General features: G+C 42.7%; 1 protein-coding gene and 1 pseudogene across 1 annotated transcript in view; both read left to right on the top strand.

Moving 5' to 3' along the window:
* Positions 1-25714, top strand: part of RNF130 (ring finger protein 130) — a 160203-nt gene that overhangs the window by 125174 nt on the left and 9315 nt on the right. The window lies entirely within an intron of this gene.
* On the top strand, positions 91-23813 carry LOC129397850 (dnaJ homolog subfamily B member 6-like; annotated as a pseudogene).

The raw sequence follows: 25714 nt of genomic DNA, 5'->3' as shown, positions 1-25714 counted from the left end.
GGGGCCTGACGCGGGCCCTCCCTGTGGGGGCTTCTTTCCTCCTGACCACACACAGACCGCGCGTGGCTATGGCAGGAACAGCCTAGACACATGGACAGTGAAGAGTCACTCAGAATTCGAACGCACGAATGCCTGCTTGCTTTTCAGATCCAGAAAAGTGAGTTTCCAGCATGGGCCTTTGGTCACATACTTACCGTAACTGTAGGGGGTTGCACCCTAGGAGCTTGGGGTTTATAAATACAAGAAACAGCATCGCCCAAATGGCATTTGAAAAGTCCCTTGGAGGACAGCAAAACGCTGATGGGAAGCACAGGGGAACTGAGACTTGCTGAAGGAACGTCAGTCATATGCTTCTGTCACTCACAGCTGGGCAGATGCGGCCGTGGGGAGTGATAGGCAGAATCGCCCTCGCCCCCATTTAAATATCCCCTGCCCCCGCCTTTTTCCCTCCGGGCATTTATTGTTGAGTGGGTATAAGTGCATGCAGCTCAGGTTCCCACACTCTTCGGGCCGGAATCCCATCTGGAAGCGTGCATGCACTGCCCAGGACAGATGACAGAGTTTCCTGCAGCGGCGCGTAGTATTTAGGTTCCTGCCGAGGCCGGACACCGCTCATAAGCTTAGGGCAAAGCAAATTGAATTTCCATTGTCCCTCTGGAGTCTGTCACCTGCACCTCCGATACATTCAACACACAAGCCAGCATCCCCTCAGTGCTTTGTATTGATTTGATCTGCACCTTAGACTGTCCACCGCGGTGTGAGTCCTGCTTGACCTCTCTCAGCCTCTGTTTTCTCACCAGTGGAATAAAAGTCACTGTAACAGCAACGTAGCGCTGTGAGGATTGGAAACATGGTGTGTGTGAAAGTACCCGGCGTTTAGTGTTGCTCAGCAATGTTTTTTCTTTCCTTACTTGTATGAAAAGATGAACTGCTCATCAGAGCCCTTTTTAGCACTGATGATAGGAATGCCTTGCTCAGGTACCACTCAGCCCAGAAAAGCCCCCGCCGCTGAGGTTTTGCAGCTGATCTGTGCAGCGTTTGGGTCCATTGGGTCCCACTGTTTTCCCAGGTGCAGTCAGCACACCCTGCAGGGTGTGGGACTGAGCCTTGCTCATCGTAGTGGAGGGGCAGGGGTCACAGGTGTGGGTGAGAACTCCTGCAGCCCTTAGAAAGGCCCAGCCTCACCTCCAGTGGCCGTTCCTGTTTCATATGAAAGCCTTATGTGAAAATACTAGTCAGTTATCACTTTATGTTTTTAACCATGTTGGCCAAACTGGTCTTGAACTCCTGGCCTCAAGTGATCCACCCGCCTTGGCCTCCCAAAGTGGCTGGGATTATAGGCGTGAGCCACCCCACCTGGCCCAGTTATAACTTTCAACAGGTGCAGCTACCATTAAGCCCAAGGCATTAGTGATAAAATAAAGCTTTGCCACGTGTGAGCAAATATATGTGCCTGATCTGGAAACAGGGCCTGCTGTCATGCTAGAAATAATGCAGAGAAATTAGGAGGAAAGGGGACTAGCAGGGGTAGGAGCCCCTTTCACAGAGCCAGACACGTTACCCCTGTAGCCCTACTCCATGTGAACTTTTTTTTTTTTTTTTTTTTTTGAGACAGGGTCTCACTTTGTCACCCAGGCTGGAGTGGCGTGATCATGGTTCACTGCAGCCTCAAACTCTGGGACTCAAGAGATCCTCCCACCTCAGCCCCCTGAGGAACTGGGGGACTGTCTCTACAAAATTAAAAAAAAAAAATTTAACCAGGCATGGTGGCTTGCAAGGAGGCTGAGGCAGGAGAAATTGCTTGAACCCAGAAGGTGGAGGTTGCAGTGAGCCAAGATTGTGGCACTGCACTCCAGCCTGGGCGACAGAGCAAGACTCCATCTCAAAAAATAAAAAATAAAAAATAAATTGAGAAAATTGGAGCGTTAATTCCTTTAAGGAGATATAAAATATAGATCTGTACATAATTGTTAAGTCAATTATAGGAACACAATGAAGTTTCCATCATGAAAATCTTAAAACTTGTCAGATCCTTTAGTTATTTAATTTATTGGAAATAGCATTGAACACTTAGGACTTAAAATTTCTTAGAAATAAGACTGGGTGTGGTGGCTCACGCCTGTAATCCCAACACTTTGGGAGGCCAAGGCAGGCAGATCACGAGGTCAGGAGTTCGAGACCAGCCTGGCCAATATGGTGAAACCTCGTCTCTACTAAAAATACGAAAATTAGCTAGGCATGGTGGCAGGCACCTGTAGTCCCAGCTACTCGGGAGGCTGAGGCCGGAGAATTGCTTCAACCCAGGAGGCGGAGGTTGCAGTGAGCCAAGATCGCGCCGTTGCACTCCAGCCTGAGTGACAGAGCAAGACTCCGTCTCAAAAAAAAAAAAAATTTCTCAGAAATAAAGAGAAGTGTTTAGTTACATGGGACCTTTGTAAAGACCTTGAGAAGTTTTGAATTTTAATTACATTTCTATTGCCTTAGAAAAAGTGTATTTTCTCATTTATGTTGCCATTTCTTGAGCAGCATAAGCTCTTAAATCAGTCAACATGTTGCAACTCAGGAATTTTAATCACTGTTAAATATATTTTGTGGTTTAATCATAGCTGCAATCCAAGTTACTTATGAGAATATAAGACTGAAAGATAACTTGGCTTTGGGTTCAGTTTTACCTGGATTCTAGTTTTAGCTTTATGATTTTGAGTAAGTTATTTTATCTCTCTGAGCCTCACCTTTTCTGTGTATGAAATAATGACACATCTATCTTGCAGGCAGGTTGTTGTGAAAGTATACATGTTACGCCTTTTCCTCTTTATCTCCTTTTCCTCTTTATCCCCTTTTTCTTCTAGTTTGAAATTGTTTTAAATTGTTTTTCTGAATAAGTAATAAGTGCACATGGCAAAAAATAAAAATAGTAAAACTGATTACAGTTTAAATAGTAAAAAAGGTTAGAAGGTAGAAAGTCCATGTCAGGCCCTCCCTGATCCCAGTGTCCCAGACCTCTCCTGGCAGTCTCTGTTGTCTGTGCCTTGTGTGTACACTTCCAAAGAGATTTTGTGTCTGTATGAGCATATGATGGTTTCACACACATTCCCCAACAAAATCCCTCCCACACATAGTCATAAAACCAGTCACCTATTGGTCAGTGACCTGTCCATTTTCCTTTAGCCTAAAGGAAGACTTTTTTTTTTTTGAGACAGTGTCTCGCTCTGTCCCAGGCTGGAGTGCAGTGGCGCGATCTCAGCTCACTGCAACCTCTGCCTCTCTGGTTGAAGCGATTCTCCTGCCTCAGCCTCCTGAGTAGCTGGGACTAGAGGCACGTGCCACCACGCCCAACTAATTTTTGTGTTTTTAGTAGAGACGGTGTTTCACCATGTTGGCCAGGATGGTCTCGATCTCTTGACCTCATGATCCACCCTCCTCGGCCTCTCAAATTGCTGGGATTACAGGCCTGAGCCACGGCACCCGGCCAGAAGAAAAGACATTTTTGAGGCTCTTCTGTCAAACAAAAAGCCCTATCTTATATCTGCAGGAGAGAGTTACACATAACTGGAAATATGTCACCCATAGCAGCAAATTCGCAGAGGATGTTCTAAGAAACATTACAGCATCTCTGAAGAAAACATCACATATTTGAAGTCCAGAAGTCTCAGAAAGGGACTTCACAAATATACTCTAATGATTACAGTTTAAACAGCTAAGGCTTAGGCTTTCAGTCTTCATAGTAACCTGAAAATTTTCTCCTAAATGGCTTTACTGTATAGAATTCTGTTCTCTTTTTGCATCCACATCAACAATTCCCTTTAAAATGTCTAAAATTCTTTCTTACTCAAGGTTGCGGTTTCAAGGCTCAGCTGGGCTTCCACTTGCTATTTTCTAGAACTTAATCCAAAAACAGTTACTTAAATTCGAGACTAAGAACATATAATACTATAGATTTTCCAAAAAGAGCATACGGACCATATCTCCTTTTTTTCCAAAATTTGGAGATTTTTCCACATCAGTGCATACAGATCTGTCTGCCTCAGTCTCTTTAATATTGATAAATGCATTGTATATTGAATCAGTCCTCAACTGATGAGTGTTTCAGTTATTTAAAACCTTTGTAATCTTCATTAAAGCCGTCTAACTACCATAACTGATGGTACAGAAATAACAACTGCTGGTTAATTTTCAGCTTCTTCATTGTTTCTTGGTGCCAGTGCCCTCTTTATTTCATACTGAGATGGTTCTAAGTGAAACCTATTTGGACACAAATTAGTGACTCTAATTAGAATAGTATACATCCTACTCAACTCAATTTAATGGAATATTTATTGGCATGATGTGAAGAAACTGAAATAAACTATATCAGAGTTGTGCCCATGGGGAGTTTATGGTCTTATTGAGAAAGAAAGACATAAAACAGCAAATAGGATAACAGACATAATGAGGTTCTTATGTTTTACAGAGACTTGCAGAATGTACTTCTCTATTTCGTTTTTTAAATTCCACTAATCAGTTTCAGTATTCTATTAAGCCTCATTAAGGAAACTCTAAGCCACTGGTAATAAGTTTATCAGGTTTCTCTTTCTGGTAATGTCAGACTAGCTTGTTGTGGTGCAACCATCATATCAAGAAGAACTAGAAATATGGAAAAAGTATTTTTAAAACATTTTATTTTAAGAAATTAAAGAGCTATCAGTGCAGTGATGACTTGAGGAGCAAAGATCCTAGAGAAAAGGGAGGTACAGAGATATGAATCCAGTATTCAACACTACTTTTTTTCTTGTGGCATCTGCCAGTTCATAAGCAGTGACTAGAAAGTGATGGCCCAAAGACTGAGAGAGAAGGAGAGCTCAAGCAGTCTTATTGGGCTTGTGAGATGAAACTCGGAATTCATGGGCCACCAAGCAGAAAGAACCCTGATAACCATCCCAGGCCTTCCATTGGGATCCCCAAAGGGCTACAGCCTGGAACTGGAGGTTGAACCAGAATTTGACTCATCTCAAAGACAGAAGCCCAACTGTGAATCTGTTCAATCTCTAATGAGATTAAAGTGATATGCCCGTATTCTAAAAGTGATACGTCACTTCCAGAGGCAGTAGGAAGTCCTCTAGAGAAAGGTCACCATCAGCAACATCAGATTATCTCTGTTTCTCGTATACATGTCCAGCAATCCATTAAAAACCAACCAAACGAAGCAGGCAAGCCAGGAGATAAGACCAAATGACCAAAAAGGAGAAAAAACAAAGAACAGAAATAGATCCACAAGAAATCTAACTATTAGAAATACAAGAACAGACTTTTAAAATAATTATGTATGTTCAGGAAACCAATGACAAATAAGTGGAAATAACAAAATCAAAAGGAAATGCGAGGACTGAAAAATAATTGAAAGGAAGAACTCAATAGAGGGTTTAACATCAACTTAAACACAGCTAAGAGAGGATTCATGAACTGGAATGCAGGTCAGGAGAGACTATCTGAGCTGAAGCAAAAAAATAAAATGAGAAGAAAAATACAGAAAAATACAGAAAAAGGCATGAGTCTTTAGATGATGAAAAAATTAATATACATGTAATTCAAGTCATAGAAGGAGAGAAGACAGAGAATGGGGCAGAAGCAGTATTTGAAGAGATAATGACACAATTTTTCAAACCTGACAAAAGACATCAAACTGCAGATTAAAGAAGGACTGGGAACACCAAGCAGAGTGAAAAAAAAGAAAACCACACCAAGACATATCACAGTAAGTTATTTTAAGAAGCACAGAAAAACTTAAAGGCAGAGAAAAAGATACTTTATCTCAATTTTTAAAGTTTTTAAAATTGAGATGAAATTCTCATAACATAAAAGTAACCATTTGAAAGTGAACAATTTGGGCCGGGCACAGTGGCTCATGCCTGTAATCCCAGCACTTTGGGAGGCCAAAGCGGGAGGATCATGAAGTCAGGAGTTCAAGACCAGCCTGGCAAAAGAGACCAGCCTGGCCAACATGGTGAAACCCCATCTCTACTAAAAATACAAAAATTAGTTGGGTGTGGTGCCGGGCACCTGTAATCCCAGCTACTCAGGATGCTGAGGCAGGAGAACCGCTTGAACCTGGGAAGCGGAGGTTGCAGTGAGCCGAGATCACACCCCAGCCTGGGCGACAGAGTGAGACTCCAACTCAAAAAAAAAAAAGAAAAAAAAGAAAGTGAACAATTCAGGAAAGTGAGGAGCCACTGCCAGTGCCACCACCTGCACCCTTGCCCATTCCAACCGTCTGTTAAGCACAGCGGTCACTGTGAAGGTCCAGGTGCGCAGACGTGCCTGGCCTGAGGATATTAAAACAGCATGTTGGAGAATGACACCGATGTGGCACCCAGATAAAAGTCCTGAGACTAAAGAAGAAGCAGAGAGAAAATTCAGATGAGTAGTGGAGGCATATGAGGCGCTGCTGTCTGATGCTAAAAAAAAAAAAAAAGGGATGTTTATGACAAAGAAGGATTAGACAGAGGAGGAGGAGGTGGGATGCATTTTGACATCCGTTTGAGGTTGCTTCACCCTCCATAACTCAGATGATGTCTTCAGGGAATTTTTGGTGGGAGGGACCCATTTTCATTCAACTTCTTTGAAGACCCATTTGAGGACTTTTTTGGGAATCAAAGGGGTCGCCAAGGGAGGGGGTCGTTTTTCTCCGCTTTCAGTGGATTTCCGTCTTTTGGAAGTGGATTTTCTTCTTTTGATGAAGATTTTCTTCATTTGGATCACTAGGTCACAGGGCCTCACTTCATTCTCTTCCACGTCATTTGTGGTAGTGGAATGGCAACTTCAAATCTATATCAACTTCTACTAGAAATGGTTAACGGCAGAAACATCACTAAAAAGAGAGTTGTTGAGAATGGCGGGGAAAGGGTAGAAGTGGGAGAAGACGGCCAGCAGTAAGGAGCAGCTGCTGTGCTTGCATGCAAAGTCATCAAACAAAAACGTTCAGCTACAGAAGCACCATCTGAGGGTTAACAGGAACATTTTTTTGAATATTTCAAATGAACTCAACTATTGGTAGAATTGTACCTGAAGTATTGATAAACAACCCACAGAGCCCCTATTTGTCATAAACTTTTGAGTTTATTGTTAGGACCACATAATAGGACCACTTTTTTCTGTCTTAAAAGTTGTTATAAATCTCTGTATGCACTTTTATTTATTTATTTATTTATTTTTGAGACAGAGTCTTGCTCTGTATCCCAGGCTGGAGTGCAGTGGCGCGACCTCAGCTCACTGCAACCTCTGCCTCCCGAGTTCAAGTGATTCTCCTGCCTCAGCCCCCCAAGCAGCTGGGACTAGACATGCCCGGCTAATTTTTGTATTTTTAGTAGAGACGGGGTCTCACCATGTTGGCCAGGCTGGTCTTGAACTCCTGACCTCAGGTGATCTGCCCACCTCAGCCTCCCAAAGTTTTGGGCATTATAGGCGTGAGCTGCTGTGCCCGGCCTGTGTATGCACTTTTGATCCTTGACTCTTTAGTGGCAGGACAAGATTGTACCCTAACGCCAGCATGAATCCGCTTTTCCATTTTGTCTGAAATGTGAGCCATGTGGTGTCAGCCTGCTGTGAAGTTAACATTGCCAGGGTGAGTCTTCTACAGAAATAATTGCAAGGTTTTCAGTAGTTAGTAGTGAAAGGTATTAATGCAATAATGATAATATATTTCTGGTTTAATATAAATTAAGGATGTTTTCTAATTGTGCATGAATGCTGACAACTTGATTTTGACAATTATTTAAATATATAATGTTAAGCTTAGGTTTTAAAATGTAAAGCTGGTAAACTAGGTCTTTGTCATATGCCTAAACAAAGAAGAGAAATGAGAATGTGTTTGGTGAAAATAAGTGAATAAGTAAGTGAACAATTTAGTGACATTTAGTATATTCACAGTGGGGTGTAATCACTACCCTCTCTAGCTCCAAAACATTTTCATCACCCCAAAAAGAAACCCCCTACTCATTAAGCAGTTGCTCCCCATTCTGCATTCTTCCCGGCCCCTGACAACTACCGATCTGTGTCCTGTCCCCATGATATACCTGTTCTGGTGCTTCATATGAATGGAATCATGCAAAGTATGTGACCTTTTGTGTTTGGCCTCTTTCACTTACCATAATATTTTCAAGATTCATTGAAAGGGTTGGGTGCGGTGACTCGTGCCTGTGATCCCAGTACTTTGAGAGGCCAAGGAGGGTGGATTGCTTGAGCACAGGAGTTCAAGACCAACCTGGGCAACGTGGCAAAACCCCATCTCTACAAAAAAATACAAAAATTAGCCAGACGTGGTGCCACGTACCTGTAGTCCCAGCTACTCGGGAGGCTGAGGTGAGAGGATCACTTGAGCCCGGGAGTCTGGGTTGTGGAGCTGTGATCATGCCACTGCACTCTAGCCTAGGTGACAGAGTGAGACCCTGTCTGTCTCTGTCTCTGTCTCTGTCTCTCTCTCTCTCACACACACACACACACACATTCATTGAAAGCATATGTCAACACTTCATTTTTTTATGGCTGAATAATAGTGCATTGTATGTCTACACCACAATTTGTTCATCTCCTCATCCACTGATGGACATCTGGGCTGTTTCCACCTTTTAACCATGATGAACAATACTGTGAACACTGGTTTGCAGGAATCTGTTTGCATCCTTGTTTTCAATTCTTTGGGTTATATACCTAGCAGTGGAATTGCTGGGTCATAGAATTCTAGTTTAACTTTTTGAGGAACCTCCAAACTCTTTTCCACAATGGCTAAACCATTTTACATTCCTGCCAACAATGTACAAGGGTTCTGATTTGCTACTTCCTTGCCAACACTTGTTATCCCCCCTCCTTTTTAAAAATTATAGCCATTTCTAACGAGTGTGAATGGCAGTTCATCATGGTTTTGATTTGCATTTCCCTAATGCCTAGTGATGCTGAGCATCTTTTTACGTGCATTGAGTTAGCCACTCATACATCTTCTTTGGAGAATTGTCTGTTAAGTCCTTTGCCCATTTTTTAATCAGGTTGTCTTTTGCTGTTGAGTTGTAAGAGTTTCTTTATACATTCCAGATACTAGGCCCTTATCAGATACGTGATTTACAAATGTTTTCTCCATTCTATAAGTTGTGTATTCATTTTCTTGATAGCATCTTTCAAAGCACAAGTCTTTCGTTTTGATGATACTTCGTTTTGATGATATTTCGTTTTGATGATACTTCGTTTTGATGATATTTCGTTTTGATGATACTTCGTTTTGATGATATTTCGTTTTGATGATACTTCGTTTTGATGATATCCAATTCATCTGTTTTTTCATTGGTTGCTTATGCTTTAGGTGTCAAAGCTAAGAAACCATTGACAAATTGGTGGTCGCAAAAACTTCCATCGGTTTTATACTTTTAGAACTCACATTTAGGTATTTGATCCATTTTGAGTTAATATTTTTGTATGGTGTGAAGTAGGGGTCCAACTCCATTTTTTTGCATGTGGATATCCAGTTTTCTCAATACCATTTCTTGAAGAGACTGTTCTTTCCCCCATTGAGTGGTCTTGGAACCCTTGGCCATAAATGTATGAGTTTATTTCTGGACTCTCAATTTTATTCCATTAATCTGTATGTCTGTGTTTATGGCAGTACCATGCTGCCTTGTTTACTGTAATTTTATAGTAGTCTTAGAATTGGGAAGTTTGAGTCTTCCAGCTTTGTTTTTCCTTTTTCAATAAAGAGATGCTTTACTTTAAAGTAGCAATGAAAGGCTAACAGTTGGTATCTTGACAGAAACCAGAAAATAGTAAAGTATTGGGAGGAAAAATATCTGCCAACCTAAACATCTAGTGGGGAAAGCCATTGAAAATGAAGTTGGCTAGGTGTGGTGGCTCACACCTGTAATCCCAGCACTTTGGGAGGCTAAGACAGGAGGATCACTTGAGCTCAGGCGTTCAAGACAAGCCTGGGCAACATGATGAGAACCCGTCTCTACAAAAAAAATTAAAATATAAAATATTAGCCAGCATGGGTCCCAGCAGTTTGGGAGTCTGAGGCAGGAGGATCACTTGAGCTCAGGAGTTCAAGACCAGCCTGGGCAACATAGCAAGACCCTGTCTCTACAAAAAATTTTTTTAAATTACCTGTAGTCCCAGCTGCTCAGAGGCTGAGGCCTCAGATTGCTTGAGCCCAGGAGGTCAAGGCTGTGGTGAGCCATGATCGTGCCTCTGCACTCCAGCCTGGGTGACAGAGCGAGACCCTGTCTCAAAATAAGAGAAAAGAAAGATGAAATAAGACATTTTCCAGCAAACAGAAATACTAAGAACTAGTTTTTCAGGCAGAAGGAAGAGGATTCCAGATGGAAACACGGAGATGCAGGAAGAGTAAAGAGCAGAAAGGAGACACATGTGGGTAACCTAAGTGCTGCTCGATGTGTGAGACGCTGATACTCATCCCTTGTGGAGACCGCTTGACATCAACTGCACAAAAGATGGGAGGGGACAAGTGAGGTAAAACTGCTCTAACATGCTTGCATTGTCCAGGAAGGAGTCAAAGTACTCATTTATATTAGGTTCTAATAAATCAAGGATACATGTCATAATCCAGGGTAACAACTAAAAAAATAGTAAAATGATCTCTAGGCCAGCATAGCCACTAAAAGCATTATAAAATAATATATAATACACTAATAGAAAACTGTAATAACAAAAAGTCATCCAAAAGAAGAGGAAAAAACTTAGAGGAGAGGACTATAGGACCAGCGAGACAAACAGAAAATGAGTAATGTAATTATGGATTTAAGTCCCAACATGTTAGTAATGAATAGAAATGGATAATTAAATACTCAAAGATAGATTTAAAATGTATACACACACACACACACACACACATGTGCTGACATATCTTTAATGAAAAGAAACAAATGTTGAAAGTCAGATGATAGAAAATAAAATGAAAGTAAAATGATAGAGCATCAGACAGATGCTCCCCAGGGATCTAGAAGATTTGAATGTCACAATTAACAGACAAGATGTAATTAACATATATATTTATATAGCCCTCATCAACTACAGGGTATATATATTTTTAAGTACAGATAGGTTATTTACTAAGATAGACTATATGCTGGATGATAAATTTCAATAAATTTAGCAAATTTCAACTAATATTTAAGGATTGAAATCTGTAGAGTATGTTTTCTGACCAGCGGAATTAAGTTATAAATCAATAACAAAAAGATAATTAGAATGATCCCCAAATGTTTGGAATTAAACAATATACTTCCAAAAGAAAAACTCATGAATCAAAGAAGAAATCGCAGTGGAAATTATTTTAAAATGTTTCATTGAATGCTCATAGAAGTATGACATATCAAAACTTACGTAATTCAGCTAAAGCCATGCTAGAGGGAAATCTGCGACCTTAAATCTCGAAAGCCTAGCAAAAAGTTCGAAGCATTTGTCTCAAAGAACAACAAACTAAATCAAAGGAAGGAAATAAAGATCTTACCTAAATTCAATGGAAAACAAATATACAATAGAAAAAAAATCCACCAAGCCGAGCATGGTAGCTCATCCCTGTAATCCTGGAATTACGTGACCCAGGAGGCTGAGGCATGGAGGATCACGTTAAGCCAGGAGTTTGAGACCAGCTTGGGCAACATAGCAAGAAAAATCTCTACAAGAATAAAAATAAAGTAGCCGGATGTGGTGGCGCACACCTGTGGTCTGGCTACTTGGGAGGCTGAGGCAGCAGGATCACTTGAACCCATAAGTTCGCAGTGAGCCATGATGATCTTGCCACTGTACTCCAGCCTGGGCAACAGAGTCAGACCCTGTCCCCGCCACCAAAAAAAAAAAAAAAGGAAAAAAAAGAAATCAACCAAACACGAAGTTGTTCCTTTAAAATGACGAATAAAATTAACAGGTTTCTGCTGATCAAGAAAGAAGACCCAAATGACCATTATCAGGAATGAAAAGAGACATCACTGCAAAGCCTACAGACATTAAAAATAATCATAAGGTGCAAAGAAGTAGAGCGCAGAGGAGCGATTACCAGGGGGTTATTTAATGGGTGTAGAGTTTCAGATTTGCAAGATGAAAAAGTTCTGGAGATGCATTTCACAATAATGTAAATGTATTTACCACGACTGAACCGTATACTTTAAAATGATTGAGCTCTTCCCACCACCTTTCCACGCCGCCAGGCTGCTGTGCGCCAACGTCGAGGCTGCTGCTCTCAAGAGCATCCACAATGTCTAAAGGAGAGGCAAACACCAGGTTCTTATTAGGCCGTGCTTCAAAGTCGTCGTCCGGTTTCTAACTGCGGTGATGAAGCATGATTCCACTGGCAAATCTGAAATCTGATCGTCACAGAGCTGGGAACACCGTTGTGAGCTTCACAGGCAGGTTAAACAAGCGTGCCGTAATCAGCCCCAACTTGGAGGTGCAGCTCAAAGATCTAGAAAAAATGGCAGAACAGTCTGCTCCCATTCTGACAGTTTGGATTCATTTTACTAACAACCTCAGCTGGCAACATGGACCATGAAGAAGCAAGACAAAAACACACAGGAGGGAAAATCCTGGGATTCTTTATCTAGCGATGTAATACATACTTAAAATTAAAATGCCGCCTAGGTGAATCGCTTGAGCCTAAGAGTTCGAGACCAGCCTGGGCAACATAGTGAAATTCCATCTCTACAAAAAATAGAAAAAATTAGCCCGGCATGGTGGAGCGTGACTGTGGTCTCAGCTACTCGGGAGGCTGAGGCAGGAGAATCACCTGAGCCCGGGAAGTCAAGAGTGCAGTGAGCCGTGATTGCACCACTGCACTCCAGCCTGGGCAACAGAGGAGATCATGTCTCAAAAAAAAAAAAAAGTTTTAAATTAAAAAGTAAAATAAAATGCCTCAATGGACAAAAACCACAATAAATAAATAGAAATGGTTGACATGGCAAATTTTATATGCTTTTAACCACACACACACACACACACACACATACACACACACACAAATAGGGTTATGAGAACATTGTTAGTAAATTCTGAAAATAAATTGATGATTTTGAAAAATACAAAGTACCAAAATTGATACAGGAAGAAATAGGAAACCTAAATTCTCCTACATCTAGGTAATAAATTGAATCCATAGTTTAAAATATTTCCTCAAAGTAAAACTCTGGGCCTAGATGATTTCATTGGTGAATTCTTTTTAACTTTTAAGGGAAAAAGTAGCACCAGTCTTCCATAAATTTGTCCTGAGACTAGAAAAAGAGGAGAACTTCCCAAGTCCTTCTGTGCATCTTGCAAATCTGAAACTCTATACCCATTAAATAACCCCCTGGTAATCGCTCCTCTGCGCTCTATTTCTTTGTACCTTATGATTATTCTTAATGTCTGTAGGCTTTGCAGTGATGTCTTTTTCATTCCTGATAATGGTCATTTGGGTCTTCTTTCTTGATCAGCAGAAACCTGTTAATTTGATTTGATACCAAATTATTACAAGGGCATTACAAGAAAGAAAATTACAGGTTAATTTCTTTTGTGAATACAGATGTAAATTTTTTGTGTATTTTTGAGACCAAGTCTCACTCTGTTGCCCAGGCTGGAGTGCAGTGGTACAATCTCAGCTCACTGCAATCTCCGCCTCCCAGGTTCAAGTGATTCTCCTGCCTCAGCCTCCCAAGTAGCTGGGATTACAGATGTGCCACCACGCCTGGCTAATTTTTGTATTTTTAGTAGAGACAGGGTTTCACCATGTTGGCCAGGCTGGTCTTGAACTCCTGACCTCAGGTGATCCATCCATCTCGGCCTCCCAAAGAGACGTAAATGTTTTAAGAAAATATTAGCTAAGGCCGGGCATGGTGGCTCACACTTGTAATCCCAGCACTTTGGAAGGCTGAGGCGGGCGGATCATTTGAGGTCAGGAGTTTGAGACCAGCCTGACCAATATGATGAAACCCCGTCTCTACTAAAAATACAGAAAAATCAGCCGGGAGTGGTGGCGCATGTCTGTAGTCCCAGCTACTCAGGAGGCTGAGGGAGGAGAATTGCTTGAACCTGGGAGGTGGAGGTTTCAGTGAGCTGAGATTGCACCACTGCACTCCAGCCTAGGCAACAGGGCGAGACTCCCTCTCAAATAAAAGACATTTGTATTAAAGGTCTTGAAATGAAGAGACAATGATTAAACACATGGAACTTAAAATTACAATTAGAATTGGTACAACAGTAAAATTTTGCTCTTTGCTTCTGAAGGAACACCCTATAACAGGTAACTTTAAATTTTTTTAATGGTACAAAAGGGGAGCTAAATACCTGAAATTTTAACTAAAGTGAAACAAAGAAAAGGAAACAAATTTATTGCAAGAGATGGAAATTACATTTTAAAGGCTGCAAATAATAAAGAAATTTACTACCCAGCAGACCCCTATTGTCTTGGCTCCTTCAGAAAGATGACTCAAAGGAAAACTGGGAAGTGGTTTGGGGGATAGCAGATCTGGGATATGGCGGGAAGTTCACAGGTTGGCACTGGCTGGGACAGCTGAGTTTTGAAGGTACTCTACAGTCACGGGGGTGCTGGGGGGCCTGAATCACAGTTACAAAGTCTTTGTACTGTAGTTTTTTTGTTGTTTGTTTGTTTGTTTGTTTTAAGACAGAGTCTGGCTCTGTCACCCAGGCTGGAGTGCAGTGGCACCATCTCAGCTCACTGCAACCTCCGCCTCCCAGGTTCAAGCAATTCTCCTGCCTCAGCCTCCCGAGTAGCTGGGATTGGGATTACAGGCATGCACCACCACGCCCGGCTAATTTTTTGTATTTTAGTAGAGACATAGTTTCACTATTTTGGCCAGGCTGGTCCCAAACTCCTGACCTCAGGTGATCCACCCACCTTGGCCTCCCAAAGTGCTGGGATTACAGGCATGAGCCACTGCGCCTGGCCTGTACTGTAGTTTAAACAGTGATTCATTAAAATCTGTTACTGCCAACCAAAAAGAAAAAAAACAAAAAACAAAAAGCTACACTTAAAGCACACACACAAAAGAACACAGAAAATGTGCAGAACTGTAATATGTTTTCACAGCTGATTAAAAACAAATACTACCATTGTCCCTAGACTCCCCTTTGATACAATAGGTAAACAAAATGGACTTTGTGTGATTCATTTTGACATTTCTGGCACCCCACACTGTATTGCCATCAGTGTTACAGTCCCAGTTCAGATGTGCGGTACTTCAGGCGGGAAACACTGTCACAGGAATCCAGCTTTGCATGGACGTCATCAAAATGCCAGTCAGTCATGCGGTCACCATGTTTTTATCTTAATAGGTACAAAAAAAGCATTTGCTAAAATTCAACACCTATTCTTGATTTTTTTTTTTTTTTTTTTTTTTTTTTTGAGACAGAGGTTTGGTCTGCAGCCCAGGCTGGAGAGCAGTGGTGCAATCTCAGCTCACTGCAACCTCTGCCTTCTGGGTTCTCATGCCTCAGCCTCCCCAGTAGCTGGAACTACAGTCATGCATCACCACGCCCAGCTACTTTTTTTTGTAATTTTAGTAGAGACCAGGTTTTATTATGTTGGCCAGGCTGGTCTTGAACTCCTGGCCTCAAGTGATCCACCCACCTTGGCCTCCCAAAGTGCTGGGATTACAGGCATGAGCCACCACGCCCAGCCTCCATTCTTGATTTTAAAAGAAAAGAACTTTTAGCAAACTAGGAAAAACAGAGTGCTTCCTTAATCTAATAATGGATATTTTCAAAACTACAGCAAACATTATACTTATCAGTGAAATATTAAAAACTTTTTCCCTAAGATTGTAAATAAGGTTATCTGCTGTCACTGTCTCTTTCAACATTATATTGGCAGTGTTAGCCATTACCATATGGCAAGAAAAAGAAATAAAAGGTGTAAGGATTAGAAAGGAAGAATGAAACTGTCACTCTTCACAGAGAAAACGATTACGTGTAGAAAATTCAATATATTCTACAAATCAGCTCTTAAAATGAATAAGCAGATTTAACACGATCAATTATATTTCTATAGACTAACAATAAGCAATTTAAAATGAAATTTTCCGCCGGGTGCAGTGGCTCACGCCTGTAATCCTAGCACTCTGGGAGGCCAAGGCGGGCAGATCACGAGGTCAGGAGTTCGAGATCAGCCTGACCAACGTGGTGAAACCTCATCTCTACTAAAAATACAAAGATTAGCCGGGTGTGGTGGCAGATGCCTGTAATCCCAGCTACTCAGGAGGCTGAGGCAGGAGAATCGCTTGAATCCCAGGGGCAGAGGTTGCAGTGAGCCAAGATCACGCCATTGCACTCTAGCCTGGGCGACAAGAGCAAGACTCCATCTCAAAAAATAAATAAAAGATAAATAAATAAAATGAAATTTTCAAAAAAGATAACATTTACAAAAGCATCAAAGAAACATCATACTGAGGAATATATGTAAGAGAAGATACGCAAGGCTTTTATACAGAGAACAATTATGTGTTATTGAGAGAAACTAAAGATGACCTAAATGAATATAACAGGCTGATGGAATGAGTGACACGATACTATGGAGGTGTTAGCTCTCCCCAAAGTGACTTATAGACTTACTGTGATTTCAGTCACACCCCAGTGGGTGGGTCCAGTATTGAAACTGGACCAATTGATCCTAGAATTTTTTTTTTTTTTTGAGACACAGTCTCACTCTGTCACCCAGGCTGGAGTGCAGTGGCACAATCATGGCTCACTGCAGCCTTGACCTCCCAGGCTCAAGTGATCCTCCCACCTCAGCCTCCTGAACAGCTGGGACTACAGGCATGCATCCCCATGCCCAGCTAATTTTTGTATTTTTTGTAGAGATGGGATTTTGCCATGTTGCCCAGGCTGGTCTCAAACTCCTGGGCTCAAGCAATCCTCCCACCTTGGCCTCCTAAAGTGCTGAGATTACAGGTGTGAGCCACCACGCCCAGCCTGATCCTAGAATTTATGTGGAAATGGAAAGAGCTAAGAATAACAAGGACATTTTGAAGAATAATAAAGCAAAAGGACTTAGATACTGGAAATCAAGACTTTTGACAAAGCCACAGTAATTAAGACAGTAAGGTATCGATGCAAGGATGGACAGACAGCAGAACAAAATAGAGTTCTGAACAAAATAGGGTTCTGAAACAGCTGTGCATGTACAGACACTCGGCTCATGACAGAGGTGGCACTGCACAAGCCGTGGGGTAAGAATGGTCTTTTCAAGATGGTGCTGGCTCCACTGAATATTTATAAAGAAAGAAATGAATCTTAATTCCTACTTCACACTATACTGAAAAATTGACTTGAAATGGATGATAGACCTAAATGCAAAAGGTAAAACCATGAAGCTTCTAAAAAATGAGATAAAATGTCATCAAAACCTTCAGATAGGCAAAGACTTCTTCAACTGGACTGAAAAAGCCCTAACCATAAAATAAAAGTTAGATAATTTGTTCCACACTAAAATTAAGAAATTTTGCTCATCAAAATACAGTTTTGGATGGCCAGGTGCGGTGGCTCACGCCTGTAATCCCAGCACTTTGGGAGGCCGAGGCAGGGGGATCACGAGATCAGGAGATTGAGACCATCCTGGCTAACACGGTGAAACCCCGTCTCTACTAAAAATACAAAAAATTAGCCAGGCCTGGTGGTGGGCGCCTGTAGTCCCAGCTACTCGGGAGGCTGAGGCAGGAGAATGGCATGAACCCAGGAGGCGGAGCTTGCAGTGAGCCGAGATCGCACCACTGCACTCCAGCCTGGGCGACACAGCGAGACTCCGTCTCAAAAAAAAAAAACAACAACAACAATTAAAAAAATACAGTTTTGGGAGAAGGTACCTGCAATGCTTTTAACTCACAAAGGACTCACAGTCACAATCAAGGAGAAGAAGACTGACAACCTGATGGGAAAATGAGCAAAAGAAACAAAGAGACATTTCAGAGCGAACCAGATATACAAACAGCCTGCAAATGTATGAAAAGTGTTCATCCTTTTTGGTCATTTGGGGAATGGACGTTAAAACATAGTGAAATGCCATGTATACACCTGCTGGAATGCTAAAATGAAAAAAAAAAACAGAAAATATCCATTATTGGCACAGAAAGGGAGCCACTGGAATTCTCATTTACTGGTGGGAGTCAAAGTTGGCAGAGCCACTTTGGAACATGGCCAGTGTCTGCTGACGCTGAAAATATGCACACCTAAGACCCAGCAATCCCACTCCTAGGCATCATCCGAGGGAAAGGCATGTCCATGTGTACAAAAGATAGCTCACAGAAACAAGTGTCCCTAACAGCAAGATTCAGAGAGCCTCCAGAGGAAACAATGCAAATGCCTGTCCGTAAAGATTAGACCAATCAATTGTGTGGTGGCCAGACAGTGGAACATGACGCGGCGGTGAAAAGGAAGGAACTGTTGCTATATTCCCTGAAGCGGATGGATGTTGCAACATAAATGTCAGACATTTGTGTGTCAGACAGAATCTAGACACAAAAGAATATATTCCCTGTTTCCATTTATATAAAATTAAAAATAGACAAAGCTAGGCCGGGCATGGTGGCTCACACTTGTAATCCCAGCACTTTGGGAAGCCAAGGCGGGTGGATCATGAGGTCAGGAGATCGAGACCATCCTGGCTAACATGGTGAAAGCCCATCTCTACTAAAAATACAAAAAAAAAATTAGCCAGGTGTGGTGGCGGGCACCTGTAGTCCCATACTCAGGAGACTGAGGCAGGAGAATTGCTTGAACCTGGGAGGCAGAGCTTGCAGTGAGCCAAGATCAAGCCACTACAGTCCAGCCTGGGCGACAGAGTGAGACTCCATCTCAAAAAAAAAAAAAAAAAAAAAAAAGACAAAGCTAAACTGTGTGGGAGAAGTCTGGATTATGGTTTCCTTTGGCGGGGGAGAGAGGACATAGTGATTGGGCGGTCACTGGAGGGACTTGTAGGGTGCTGGTAGTATTCTATTCTTGATCCAGTGATTATTTTGTGGGTATATTCTCTTTGTGGAAATTCATTGAACTGGATACTTATGATTTGTGCACATATCTGTATGTAGGTTATGCCTCAATTAAGAGTTTACTTAATAACATTATGTAGCCAATAACAAAGATAATAATTAGTTGACCAGTACACATCTGGTGTATTTCCAGGTGTCAAAAAATATGTGTGCTTTCTTGGCAAAGCCAGACTCATACCTTTCTCTGAAATTCAGCTGCTTGTGCATTCCTCTGTTTGCATTATATTTTTCTCAAGAAAACTGGTTAACCAATGTAGATTACTGACTTAAGTTCTGACCCATTTTCTTATTGCCAAAGATTTGGTATCAGCTGATGACTACCCTAACAAAAAAGATTCGGTCATTTCCACTTCTGACGGTGACTAGAAAAAGCAAACTGTTTTTCCTCTGTTCTCACCCCATAACAGTCAACACAGAAGACTTCCGTGACCAACAGTCAGTGGTGGGGGCAGTGTCGAGTGGGGCGAGGGGGCCCCCACACACGAAGTAAGCAAGCAGTTCTGCGGCAGATGCCAACTGGGTGTCCCTCAATTCAATTCAGTTCCAACGCTGTCTACCTGGAAATGGCATCAGGTCCCCCAGGGTGAGGGCTCAGTCCCACAAGACTGTCTCCACGTCCAATGCCCAGCGCAAGCCCAAGTGTTCAACCCATGCTTCTGACCAACTGGCTATGAGTCAGGGTGCCCACCGCCCCCTCCTTAGGTTTGGTTAATTTGCTACAGCAGCTCACACAACTCTGAGATTTTTATTTATTTATTTATTTTTTTTTTTGAGATGGAGTCTTGTTCTGTCGCCCAGGCTGGAGTGCAATGGCGCTATCTCGGCTCACTGCCACCTCCACCTCCCTGGTTCAAGCAATTCCCCTGCCTCAGCCTCCCAAGTAACTGGGATTACAGGCACCTGCCACCACACCCGGCTAATTTTTTTTGTATTTTTAATAGAGACAGGGTTTCACCATGTTGGCCAGACTGGTCTCAAACTCCTGACCTCAGGTGATCCGCCCGCCTCGGCCTCCCAAAGTGCTGGGATTATAGGCATGAGCCACCGCACCCGGCCTGAGATTTATTATGAAGGATATTGCAAAGGATACAGATGAAGAGACGTGTCAGAAAAAGGAAAATTCAAAAGAAAATTTTAACAGTGGCCCATGATGACTGTAGTCGGGCACATGAATAATAAATCCTAGGCCTATCAATAAAGCTGACCTCTTGCCTGTATGACTGGAGTTTATGTAGTTCACTGACAGGCACTAGTCGTAAACCCATTTATCAGAGGTAGAACAAAGACAGGATGGAATTGGTCAACCCCTACTAGACCCTAAGTTGCCTAGCCTTTCTCCCACCCCACACAAGGGCACGTTTACCTTATCGTATGGGTAGCGTCACTGAGCACCAATCAGAATCACAAGAATGGAAAGCTGCTTCCCTGCCTCGCCTCCGCTGCTCCCCCTTTCCGTGCCACATGCATCCCCCTGTTGGAAAATGTATGTCTACTGTGCCTCATGCAGCCTCCTTTGAGGCACGTTCTCCGTCTATATGGAGTCTGTGTTCTGGGCCTAAGTCTTCCAACTTGGCTCAGAATAAATCCAGCCAGGTGTGGTGACTCACGTAGGTAATCCCAGCACTTTAGGAGGCCAAGGTGGGAGGATGGCTTAAGCCCAGGGATTTGAAACCAGCCTGGCCAACCTAACAAGACCCTGGCTCTACAAAAGAAACATTTCAAAATTAGCCAGGCTTGGTGGCACGTACCTGTAGTCCCAGTTTCTGGGAAGGCTGAGGCAAGACAATTGCTTGAGCCCAGGAGGTTGACGCTGCAGTGAGCTAGGATCGCACCACTGCACACTCCAGCTTGGGCAACAGAGTGAGAGCACCTCAAAAAGAAGAAAATAATAAAATAAATAAATAAATGAAAAAACAGAAGAAACCCAGCCATGCTTCTCTAGTTCCAATGCCTGTTATTTCTCTTTTTGGTTGACAGATGCGTAGGGCAAGGCATGTGAGAAGCAGCTTGGAGTTCAGTGCCCTCCCCTACCGGTACCTCTACGTGTTTAGCTATCCCCGAAGTATCCCAGTCCCAATCTTTTGGGTTTTTATGGAGGCTTCATTACGTGGGCATGACTGATTAAACTGTTGGCCATGGGCGATCAACTTAACCTTCAGCCCCTCTCCGCTCCCTGGAGGCTGGGGGGTGAGGCTGAAAGTCCCAGGCCTCTAGTCCTGCCTTGGTCCTTCTGGTGACCAGCCCCATCCTGGAGCTACCTGGGGGCTGCCCACCTTCACCCACCTCTTTAGCATATGAAAGACACCACTGTGAAGATTCTGAGGATTCTAGGAGTTGTAGGCCAGGAAGCCCGGAAAAAAAACAAATACACTTTTCACAATATGGCAGATAGCTTTAATTCATCCTGAAGACAGGAAACTCCCCTGTCATCAGCTCTTTGTTTTTCATCTTCCCCCCTTAGTGCTGTTGGATTGTGCTGATGCTTCTGGGGGCTGAGGATCCTTTGTCAGAAATGAAATAGCTCATATTTTATGTGGGACCTTGCTTTTAGAGGGCTACTGTGGATAGATAGCAAGCATTTATGAATTGATCCCATTTTAAATTTTTTATTTATATTTAATTTTTTTTGAGATAGCCTCACTCTGTCACCCAGGGTGGAGTGCAGTGGCACCATCTCGGCTCACTGCAACCTCCACCTCCCAGGTTTAAGCAATTCTCCTGCCTTAGCCTCCTGTGTAGCTGGGATTACAGTCACCCGCCACCATGCCTGGCTAATTTTTATATTTTTAATTCACCACGTTGGCCAGGCTGGTCTCGAACTCCTCCTGACCTCAGGTGATCCACCCACCTCGGCCTCCCAAAGTGCTGGGATTACAGGCATGAGCCACTGCGCCCAGCCTGTATTTATTTATTTATTTATTTTCAGACAGAGTTTTGCTCTGTTGCGCAGGCTGGAGTGCAATGGCCCAATCTCAGCTCACCGCAACCTCCGCCTCCTGGGTTCAAGTGATTTTCCTGCCTCAGCCTCCCGAGTAGCTGGGATTACAGCCATGCGCCACCATGTCTGGCTAATTTTGTGTTTTTAGTAGAGACAGGGTTTCTCCATGTTGGTCAGGCTGGTCTCGCACTCCCAACCTCAGGTGATCCACCCGCCTTAGCCTCCCAAAGTGCTGGGATTACAGGCGTGAGCCACCACGCCCAGCAGTAATTTTTATTTATTTAAAAAAAAAAATTGTTTAGGGACAGGGTCTCACTGTGTTGCCCAGGCTGGACTTGAACTCCCGGGCTCAAGCGATCCTCCCACCTCAGCCTCCCTAGTAGCTGGGATTACAGATACTGACCATCAAGCCGGACTTCATGCCAATTTTTTAAATGCAGAAGACTTTTAACATAGAAAAGTTAAGAAAACAGAGGTTGCCCTGCCGCTCATGAGCTAGCACTGAAATGCTTTCATTTAATACTCGTCTGTTGAGTAATCTGCTGAGATTATATGCGCAAACCTCCGTGCCCATCAAGTTCCAGAATTTCTAATCCTAATGTCAAGACCTGTAAAGCTACAGTAATCAAGACAATACGGTGTTAGTATTGTTAAAAGAAAAACTTTAGGGAAACTAAATTTAACAGAGTTTAATTGAGCAAGAGTGATTGAAGAATTGGGCAGCCCCCAGGACCGAAATAGGTTCAAAGCAACTCCAGGGCTGCACCGTGGTTGGATTTATGGACAGAAAAAGGGAAGTGAGGTACAGGAAAGGGAAGTGAGGTACAGAACCAGCTGGATGGGTGAAGCTCGGCCTTTGCCTCACTGAATACGGTTTGCACTGTTGGCCACCTGTGATTGGCTGAAACTCAGCCGCTGGGATTGGCTGAGACTCAGCTCCTTGGTACAAGAGTCGGTTACAGTCTGTCACACATCCATTTAGGTGACAGTTCACTGTGTATGGAGAAACCTTTAGGCCGAACTTAAAATATATAAGGAAGCAGTTTAGTCTAAATTTAATTTAACAGCATAAAGACAGACAAATGGATTGATGGAACAGAATAGTGCCCAGAAATAGACCCACACATTTACAATCAATAGATTTTCCATAAAGGTGCCAAGACAGTTCAGTGGGGGAAAGGATAATCTTTTAAACAATCGACGACGGAACAATTGGATATCCATATGCAAAAAAAAAAAAATGAACTCCAACTCTTATTTTCTGCCATTTTCAAAGATTTACTTGAAGTGGACCATCTAAGTGTAAGAACTAAAACTATAAAGCTTCTAGATGAACATGTAGGAGAAAATCTTAGTGACCTTGGGATTCTTAAATCTGACACAAAAAGCACAAACTGTAATAGGAAAAAATCAATAAATTTTATCTTACCAAAATTTGAAACTTTTAATCTTCAAAAGACATTGTTATAACAATGTCAAGGCAAGTCACAGGCTAGGAGGAAATATTTGCAAAATGTATGTCTGGCAAGCCTTGTATCGAGAATTATTATTTTTTTTTCTGTAGCACAGGCTGGAGGGCAGTAGTGTAGTCTCGGCTCACTGCAGCCTCTGCTTCCCGGACTCAAGCGATCCTCCTACCTCTGCCTCCCAAGTAGCTGGGACTACAGGTGCTCACCACCACGCCTGGCTACTTTTTGTATTTTTAGTAGAGATGGGGTTTCACCATGTTGCCTAGGCTAGTCTTGAACTCCTGAGCTCAAGCGATCTGGCTCAGCCTCCCAAAGTGCTGGGATTACAGGCATGAGCCACTGTGCCCGGCCTAGAATTTTTTTTAAACCCTTATACTTGATAACATGAAGACAGCCCAAGCCGGGCGTGGTGGTTTGTGCCTATAATCCCAGCACTTTGGGAGGCTGATGCAGATCACTTGAGCTCAGGAGTTCGAGACCAGCCTGGCCAACATGGTGAAACCCCATCTCTATTAAAAATACAAAAATTAGCTGGGCATTGTGGCCCACGCCTGTAATCTCAGCTACTTAGGAGGCTGAGGCACAAGAATCTCTTGAACCCAGGAGGTGGAGGTTGCAGTGAGCCGAGATGGCGCCATTGCACACCAGCCTGGGCAACAGAGCAAGACTCTGTCTCAAAAAAAATTAAAAAAAGAAATTTTTTTAAAAAGCCCAGTTTTTTTAATGGACTAAAGATTTGAACAAAACACTTCACAAAAGAAGATACACGGTTGGCTAATAAGCCCATGAAAAGATGCTCAACGTCACTAGTCATCAGGGAATGCAAATTAAAACCACAATGAGAAGCTCCTACACTCCTGCTAGAATGCCTAAACTTTTCCAAGACTGACCATGTCAAGTGTTTGTGAGTATGAAAAGGAGCTGGGACTACCATAGGCTGCCGGTAGGGCCATCTTTTTTTTTCTTTTTCCTTTTTTTTCTTTTTTCAGACGGAGTCTCACTCTGTCACACAGTCTGGAGTGCGGTGGTGCGATCTCCGCTCACTGCAACCTCCGCCTCCTGGGTTCAAGTGATTCTCCTGCCTCAGCCTCCCGAGTAGCTGGATTACAGGCACCTGCCACCATGCCTGGCTAATTTTTTGTATTTTTAGTAGAGACGGGGTTTCACTATGTTGGCCAAGCTGGTCTTGAATTCCTGATCTCGTGATCCACCCACCTCGCCTTCCCAAAGTGCTGGGATGACAGGCGTGTGGCGTGATCTTGGCTCACTGCAACCTCCACCTCCTGGGTTCAAGCGATTCTCCTGCCTCAGCCTCCCAAGTAGCTGGGACTACAAGCACAGGCCACCATGCTCAGCTAATTTTTGTATCTTAGTAGAGACAAGGTTTCACTACGTAGTTGAAGCTGGTCTTGAACTCCTGATCTCAAATGATCCACCCGCCTCGGCCTCCCAAAGTGCTGGGATTACAGGCATGAGCCACCGCACCCAGCCAGGACCATCTTAGAACAGCCTGGCAGTTTCTGAAAAAGTTCAGTTTTTGCAGTAATTTCAGTTCTGAGTATTTACAGGTCTAGGAGATGTGAAAGCATATGTTCACACAATTTATGTGCACAGATGTTCTAGCAACTTTATTTGTAAGAGCCAATATATACTATGCAATTCTACTTATATAAAATTCTAGAAAGATGCAAACTAATCTATGTTTCCCTGGCAATAGGAGTAGGGTAGAAAGAAGGGGAAGGGATTGAGAGGCACCAGGAAACTTTGGGGTAATGGATATGTTCGTTATCTTGATGGTGGTGTCGGTGTCACTGGCCTATACAGCTGTCAGAACTCACCAAATGATGTACTTTAAACATGTGCTTTTCATTGTATGTCAGTTATACCCCAGTAAAGCTTAAAAACAGTTTTATAGAAAAGGAAATGTAAGCACAGCTCAGCTTTGAGTAGCACAGATAGTCAAATAATGTAACTATGGAATTTTAAAATCAAAATATAATTATATTGGGGCAATGGAAAGTATGTGCAATTTGGGTGTGGGGGTTAGGAGAAAATCCTCATCTTCCACAGTGGGAATTCAGTAGATAAAGTCTAAGACTGAAAAAAATTCGGAAGGATCAACATAGGCATATTAGGTTGCAGTGAGCCAAGATCACACTACTGCACTCCAGTCTGGGCAACAAGAGCAAAACTCCATCTCAAAAAAAAAAAAAATATATATATATATATATAAAATCAGAGCCTCCAAGTCTCACCCCAAGTCTGCCCAGCTGATGAGGGGGCTCCGTGCCCATCTCCAGGAC

Source organism: Pan paniscus, chromosome 4 (assembly GCF_029289425.2).
Source record: "Pan paniscus chromosome 4, NHGRI_mPanPan1-v2.0_pri, whole genome shotgun sequence".
Lineage (NCBI taxonomy): Eukaryota > Metazoa > Chordata > Mammalia > Primates > Hominidae > Pan > Pan paniscus.
This window is presented reverse-complemented; position numbering and strand designations above follow the sequence as displayed.